The sequence below is a fragment of the Larimichthys crocea genome, chromosome XV (genome assembly GCF_000972845.2).
Source record: "Larimichthys crocea isolate SSNF chromosome XV, L_crocea_2.0, whole genome shotgun sequence".
In the NCBI taxonomy this organism is placed as follows: Eukaryota; Metazoa; Chordata; class Actinopteri; family Sciaenidae; genus Larimichthys; species Larimichthys crocea.
The window spans coordinates 15622583-15631163 of NC_040025.1; the positions used below are offsets into that span (position 1 = coordinate 15622583).

The following is an 8581-nucleotide window of genomic DNA, read 5'->3' on the forward strand; positions in this document are numbered from 1 at the left end:
TAAATCTGAGTTGTTCGGACTTGAAATTAGCTAATTTATTGTACTGCTGATTAGTTTATGTTTCTAAAGAAACGTCACATTAGCAAGTTTCCCAGCATATATTCGAGTGTTAAAACTCACCAAGGCCTTTCCTTTTTTGAAGTCTGAAGAAAACATACATGCTGGAAAGAAACAACCATGACTTAACATTAAAGACAGTTTATGTCTTTAATGTTAAGTCATGGTTGTTTCTTTTCATAATAATGAAAATAATGCAAATTATAAGATGGTTATATTAAATTGAGTCTGCACCTCCTTACGCTGGTAATGTTAAAATCTCATAGAGAGAGCATCCTCGCTCTGAAGAACTGAGTCTTTAAACTAAGAAAATGTAAATGAAAAGCAAATCTATTGTTGAATCAATTTAATTTCTCTAACTCAGCTAGTTAAAACTCATGAGACAACTTGGAACTAATTATTCAACCTAAATTCAATTAAATCACATTTTTAAGGCAACAGAGGAACTTGGACAAGAGGCATACAGAATGATTCTGTGCAAGAGAAAATATCAGTCTCTTTGAAAATGATCAAACACTCTGTATTAAAGCCAAATGCAAATTCAGTGCTTACTCAGGCAGAAACTGGAAACCTGTGAGTCATTTAGGCTTCGTTGTATGATTCCAGCCTTGAAGCTACTCAAAATGCATGAACTGATACAAAGGACTGACTGAAAGTAAATTTTATTTTGTCTCTGTCCACATATCAAATATTTTCAAACCTATCTATTACGTTTACCTCGCCCTTTGTACATACAGCACATAAAGTGTGGACTGGTACAGTTTTAGTGCCTGTTTGCTCATTTATCAGTCCATGACTTTGTTTAAGACCAAGATGTACCTCTTTAACAATTGGGCAGAATGCCATCACATTTTGTATAAATGCTACCTGTCCATGAAATATGACATTTTTTCTGATAATGATTCTAGGGACCCCCTAACCGTTCAGCTAGCACCACCATTAGGTCAACAAGACTAACACCTTATTTATACTTGCTATTAAAATGCGATCGATATCCAGACACCTTATCCGGATAACAAACAATCTAATTTTGCCGTGTTTACACCTGGTACTTTCAATGCATTTTTGTTATCTTTACTGAGAACGGATCTCTGCACCCCAGAGCAAAACCTGCACGAGTCATTTCAGTGGCAAATCAGCCCGAGACTCCCTTAAAAAACTGCAGTTGTGTCATTTTTTAAATGAGAGGAAGCTTTCGAAACTTTGTGAAATACTGTCTACAAATTAATGATTTGTCTACTCTTGTACTTTTGCAAATGTAGTACATTAAGTTATTCCTTTCTTTGTATAAAAAATATTGTGTCAGTCTGTCCTAGTGTGCTGCAGTGTTGACTACTTCCTAGATAAATTATATGCCTTGTTAACAGCAGATCAGCTGCACAGATGAGTGCAATACACACTATCGCAGACACAGTTATTTATTACTGTATGTCTTATCATTATTACTTTAAATTTTTTTATGCAGGTCTGTTGAATTATTTATTTATTTTTTTTATCTTTGCTGGCACAAAATAAACATATGATCAGTATTTATAGGTGCATCTAATTTGCTCTCTAAATTTGGTAATCAGAGCTTGGAGCCTGGTTAGGTAAAACTAATATCTGTATTGGTGTTGGCTACATGTTGTATGGGCTGTGTTTACACCTATCTAAGATATGAACACAACCTGAGTCAGACTACCTCCAGATGTGGTCGGGCAGATGATCACGTTCTAATCACAATGCTTTTACACCTTGCGTTAACATGCATTTTCCATACAACATGTATGGATACAGTTTGGAAGCTATGCTAGCAGCTCTAAGGGTAGGGTGGCAACATGCTTATAATTGCATGCTGTTATGAAAGGTTATTATTCTCTGATTATTATATGCAGTATGTCATTTTAAACTATCAATGCTAACCAAGAGACTGTGCATCAGACACTGCTTCTGTAACTGTCAACGTTTCTCTGTACTTGTCTTACAGATGCAGCCACCTAGAATGTCTGGTCCATGATAAGCCCTTGCTTATCTGCTTGAAATAAATGGATGTATCCAGCTGGCAGGCGGCTACAATTCTAAGTAGTTGGGATTATACAAATAAATTAAATCTGAACTAAACTACAGTATATGAAAAGCTAGGGTATCATCCAAACTCTCTGTCCCTGTGTTGAACATGAATGTTTTACCCCATTTCATGGCAATCCTCCCCCCTCCCCCGAGCATTCAGTCTCACTTTTTTTTTGGGCTGATGCCCAGGGTGATGTGAGCTCGCACCTACAGTGTGAACACAAGCATAAGCACAAGCAACAGGATGCTGACTACAGTTAAATTAACACCCACAGGTGTCATTATTAATAAGGGTTTCAAGGGTTTATGTTACAGGAACAGAGAACGTGTAAATGATAGCATTTTATCTTGAAAACTAATGGGTGTATTTGAATAAATCTGCAGCGTATACTTGTAGTCCCCAGAGGATGAATAACTCTTTTTTGACCTACTGATTTTCTCTTGCACCATGATAAGGACACAAAATTTACTTGTAAACAAAAAATTTTAAAATATAATGGATGATTACCATAATGTTTAATGAGCAACAAGGATGAACCCTTTCCATTTTGCACACTACTTGCCATCGTTAGGCCAAACTATCAACATTATTTTATGGTCCGATTGGCAGATGGCCATTAACCTTTCAAAGCAAATTCACGTTCTCAAGGGCATAAATCCAATTTATGCAACCACATGGCTTTTCCTGAAACTGAGGAAATGTAAATGTGAATTTGCCTATTATTATTATTATTGGGGGAAAATAGTGCAATGACAGTGTGATCATATGTAATACACACATGCCCCAAGGAGAATTCTTAATAAATAAACTAAATAAAATTAACTTCATTTAAAACATGTACCGTCTTCACAGGTTGGTATGTTATTGTGTTTTCACACTGAGAGGTTGCTGGAGTGTCAAAGCCTGCAAATGATTTTAAATATAACTCCTCTTACCTGTTTTTGAGAATTCAGTATTAATCAGTATAATGTTTGCCACCTTTATAAAGCTCTTCAGCAGATCTATTTTGCAGAGGTTGGGCCTGCATATTAAAGTGACTGTGGATTAGCATTTAATATGAGTGAACTTTATGTGCAAATGCCATTTGCCTTTGTTTCGTAGCAGAGGTTTTCAATGATTTAAGTGAGAAATGTCAGATTCGCATGACTTGTGTGTGCAAAATATCTGTTCACTGTCTACATGAAGAACTTTGAAATCAATTCAAGACCGTGTAATTACATGCTGCTGCATGAAGCACACGTGCAAGGTTGGACAGATACATATACACACACACAGACACACACAGACACACACACACACATACCTCCCATGACTTGATGAGGTTGTTATGATTAATAGGGGTGAAAATCACTCGCAATCTAAGAGGCCCATTTGACTCCCCTAACTCCTTCAACACACACATATCACATGCAGAGCGCTCAGCCCTCGGTGCTTAATGGAGCCCTCATATGGGTTATTGATCGGGCAGACCACAGCTAGATTAATTTATTCTTCCAATCAAGCTTTAATTAATAGCAGGACACTGGTAAGACCCCATTAAAAGTCGTGGTCATTACTCACAGCAGGAACATAGAGGAAACCAATAATCAAAACATGGCTGATAGTCCCTTGTCCCATATTCAAAGCTTCAGCCAGTTGAACCAAGGACACCAGACGTGTTGTTTGTATTTTTAACAAAGTATTACAAAGAAAAACTCTAAAGAATTTGCTGCTGTTTGGAAAAAGTGAGAAATACAAAGACCTACTAGCAAACTGAAGTGAAAATACTGATATACAATACTCACATTATTTATATTTCAAATTATTACATTTCAAAAAGAAGTTACAAATTATTTTGCAAAGATAAATAACAATTAAAAGTACAACTGATCCTGTAATAATGAGAATCGAGGTATGAATTACTAAAACACAATAAAAAATGTTTTGATGTTTAAAAGAGGAACTAACTTGTCTGAAATTTTCTGGCAGGTCAATCCAGAGTTTAGAGGCCCAGACTGCAAAGGCTTGGTCGCCACTGTTTTTCAGTCTTACCCCGAAACCCCACCGGGAACGTCTTTGTCATGTCGCAGCCTTGAAGCTGTTTTGGTCCATCCTCCATTCAGATTTTTAAAACTATTTTAGAGTAGAGATGCTAATATAGGCATTATGTGGACTTGTATTGGATTTGGGGAGTTGTCTTGCTGCAGCATTTTAACTTGTAATTTGGAGAGCTTGTCTCGAGGGAATACAGTAAGTGGCTGGACATGCAAGTGTATACTGTATATTCACAAATATGCACACAGTGACTGCAAGAATGAATGTAAAGAGAAGAGGAGGGGGGGCAGGATAGGGATGGTTGGCCCAAACAGACAGCTAAGAGGTTGAAATGTGAAAGCTGGAAGATTTTCCAGACTGCATTCAGCAGACCATAAATCTCTCATGTTGCTGCCCATGCTCAGAATGATTATGCTAAAAGTGGATATCGGACCTCTTCCTGACGTTGGTGCCATTAGCAGACAGGAAGTAAATACTTAGACACAGAACGAAAGAAAGAGAGAGAGAGAGGAGAAGCTTGCTCTCACTGAGATGGGCCTTTAGTTCTAAATGTGTGTATGGAGGAGGAGAGGATGAAAGGATGAGAGGAGGGAGAACTTTACAATTAGCGTTCATAATGAGATCAGGGTTATCAGACGGCTCGCTGGTCACGGATGATGAAAAGAACACTAATTCAGTTTGTCTCTTCCTCTGTTCCGCTGGCCCTCGCTTCTTGTTAAAAGGATGAAAGAGAGAAAGAGGAAGGGCGGGGAAATGTCCACATTAAGAATAACTCCTATTAGACATGTGCTAAATCATCTCTACACGTCATTTTATTGCTTACATTGATTACAATAACTGCAAGCTTAAGAGAGCAGAAGCCATTATGGAAATCTCGTCTGCAGCTCTCGGTCACTACCAAAGTATCTGGCACCAAAGTTAACCTGTTGGTTTTGCCTGTTCACGTGTTATTCTGTTAAAAAAAGAAAAAGACAAGTCTCTTTTTTATTTATTTCGCTTCCTGTTTACGCTCTTATGCTCCTATAAATACCTCAAAGCCTGCTCTGCCTGCACCTCGGTTTGTGCTATATGAGCGTGAACAGCCATGATTGGGTAACAGATGAGTGGCATCGCTGAGGAAGGAGGCCTGGAGATGGATGGAGACACAGCCAGAGGAGGAGAAGACAGAAGAAAGGATGTACACACACTCCTCTCTATAGAGTTCGTTGTGATAAATGGCCTCAGCCCAACTATCCAAGCCAGACAGCGGACCCAAAACACAAACGTGAAAATACTAATCAGTAGCACACACACACACACACACACACACACACACACACACACACAGGCAGACAGAGACGTTGTTGTTTAGTCTTAACTTCAAATCCTGAAGTAGACAGGATATTGGTTGGGTGTATTTCCTGTTTCTGGGAGTTTTGTTGCCACGCCCTGCACCCACAATCCCACTCATCGATACACCTCATCAATGAAGCCTTAGGACTGATTAAAAGACATCTCAGTGTGAAAGGACCCCCACACAACCCATCTATAACTAACGCACACAGAAACAGACACACACAAACATACACACACACACAGGCTTCATCCATCACCCCCTGTGGCCGTTCTATCTGAGGTCTCAGTGATTAGTTGTCCTGCCTGGCTGAATTATGATGTTAATAAGTCACCATTAGTTCCCATGTCCACACCCACTTCACACATGAGTAAGAGTGCATGCACGCACGCACACACAAACGGACCAACTCAAACCATTCAGCTATATCTTCTATTTAGTCTTAAATATCATAGAGTGAATTACAAAGGTATTCACCCTGGTTGACTTCTCACATTATTTTTTGCACTACAAAAATCCTTTGAAAATTCAATTAAATAGATTTTAGCTTTCAAATTAAAAAGGGAAAATTATTCCTCATAAACCACGATTCTAACAAAATCAATTTATAATACAATTGCATAGGGAAAGACTACCCTTTACTCACTTTAGTCTGAATTGTAAAAGCACATGTAATTAATATAACGATTAACAACTGTTAGATGACATTTAGGTGAGCCCTCCTTTGTGCCTGCTGTCATACAGACATGGTTCATTGGGACAATTAATGGAGCTGAGCCATCGCTTATGTCATTAGTGACACTTGTCCCTTTCCTGCTATGACTAGCCAAACGTCTGTCATATATCAAGCTCTGATAATCACGGAATTTCCTAAAAAGCACACAGCCCCCTTGTCATAATGTCACAAAGGCTGCAACCTCAGGCTAAATAAAGAACAATGTTGCAGTGTGTGGTGATGAAACAACAGGGAAAACTTTGCAAGTCTGATATGACCAAACACCAAATGTGTATGCTTAAAGTAACAACACAAGATATTACAGAACACTTCCAAGCTCTGATCACCTGTGTGTACAGTCTGTTTTTTTAATTGGTTCTGTGAATCTGTCACAGAAAAACAGAGAAAATAACAAGCTTCTGGGTTTACTAATAACATAACTCAAACACGCAAAGCCAAAATCTAAATAATTATTGCTATGTATCCAACCACTGTGTCAACAGGAGCACAGTGCAGCAATGTCTCTGTTGCCAAGGTCTAATCACAACAACTCATCAGCGGCTGAACTACAGCTTGCACAGCCATTCGTCAACAGCAAGCAGGCGTTCAGTTCAGCGATGGCACAAACACACATAAAACAAAAAAGATGAAATTACTTAGAGACATGACATATACTTTTGTATACTTCTATTCAGCCATATTCTGTTATGGCAACATAAAGGTCCTCGGAGATAGAAATGATGACCAGAGATTAAACTTTTACATTATTTCTTGTACTAACTAATGAATGTAATCAGATTGTAGTAAAATAGAAGCACCACACCTCCAAAATCATCCCCACCCTCTTAGCACCTTAACAGTAAAGCCACTGAACACAGACACCACAGTATAGCACGCGATCCCAGCCACTCCCTCAACTCATCCTTCACACTGCTCCCATCTGGTTGCAGATACAGGCCCCTGGCCTGTAAACGTGCATGCTGTGCAAGAGTTTTATCCCTTCTGCCATAGCATCGCTTAACAAAGCACCTGGAACTGCAATGTGCAGAGAGCTATATGTATGGGTGGAAAAAATGTGCTGTACTGGTTGTTTATTTTTGTGGCTATGTTGTAGGCTTTATTGTATTTATGTGAGGCTTTGTACAGACTGTGGCAACAAATTTCCTCATAAGAACAATAAAGTATCAGTATAAAAGAATATTTTTACATGCACATGCAATACCAAGCTCCAATGACCATAAACTAGCAAACACAGTATGTCTAAAACATGTGTGTACACATCATATTCACTGTGGTAAGTCAGATCATCTGCAGGGGAATATGTATGAGGTATGAAAAAGTAAATCTCTTTCCATGGACCGAAACAACTGGGAAATATAATGTAATCAAACAGAACTAAAACCCAATACAAATACAATACAATACAAAATACTATATATGTTTTAGAGTTGAATTGCATGAATCACACAGAGAAAGTCACAAGCATTAAGCAACGCCACAGTAGGCAACATAACACAGACATGCAAACACAAAAGTAGCATTTTGAGTAGATCTGTTGCAAGCACTGCTGGAGTATTGAGGCATTTATTCATATGCATTCAGCCGTAACGTTAGTCTTCTAATGAGGACACAGCCCTAGAAGTAACTGTGGCCAGGGTCTAATGACAACATCCGCAAATTAAACTTCCACAGAGACACATCACCACAAGAACTGCAATGAGTCCAGCCAACACAAACACAATAACATAACGACAATGCAAATATAAATATAACTTTCACTCACAGCTTGTAGTGTCTCAGCTTCACCAAGCTGACCAGAAATGAGCAGATATTAAAGTTATAGGAAGAGTTACTTTAAAACATCTGACAGCTAATGTTTGAAGTCTTTTTCCAAGTTAGACAAATGTTGCTGGTGTTTCCGCTTAACGAGTGACCATGTTAACTGGTGACCGTTAGCTGAATGATGTCTATGGTTGTCGTAGTTACGACAGGTGCTGAAACAGGCAGACACACAGTAGTAGTGCTCGTCAGTGCCTTCTTTGTTTCGTTTTTTATTTCTCTCATCAACGTTACAATAAACATACCTGTTTTGTCTTTGGTGTTTGGTTTGACAGCTACATATTCTCTTCCTGTTGCAACGGCTGTCACGCTCGGTTAACGGTCACCAGTTAACGGGGTCACTCGTTGAACCGAAACACCGGTTAAGCGACTAAGCTAGCTGCTAACGCTATATGCATACATATGTACGTTGCTTTGCTTGCAGAGTCACTAAAGTCAGTTTTTTGTTAAATTAGAAACTTGACTCAGAAACTCTCGGTTGCTTGTGTCTCCAAAAACTTTTACCTTACTAAGATAGAGTGTGGACCAAAGTTATATCTAAAGGAGGGAAAAT

General features: G+C 38.6%; 1 long non-coding RNA gene across 1 annotated transcript in view; it reads right to left on the bottom strand.

Moving 5' to 3' along the window:
- The window catches only part of LOC113747696 (uncharacterized), a 120031-nt gene extending 111910 nt beyond the window's left edge, over window positions 1-8121 (bottom strand). The window contains exon 1 of the long non-coding RNA XR_003463799.1: window positions 7973-8121. This is a non-coding gene — a long non-coding RNA (uncharacterized LOC113747696). The remainder of the gene's footprint in view (window positions 1-7972) is intronic.
- Between the last annotated feature and the right edge of the window lie 460 nt (window positions 8122-8581).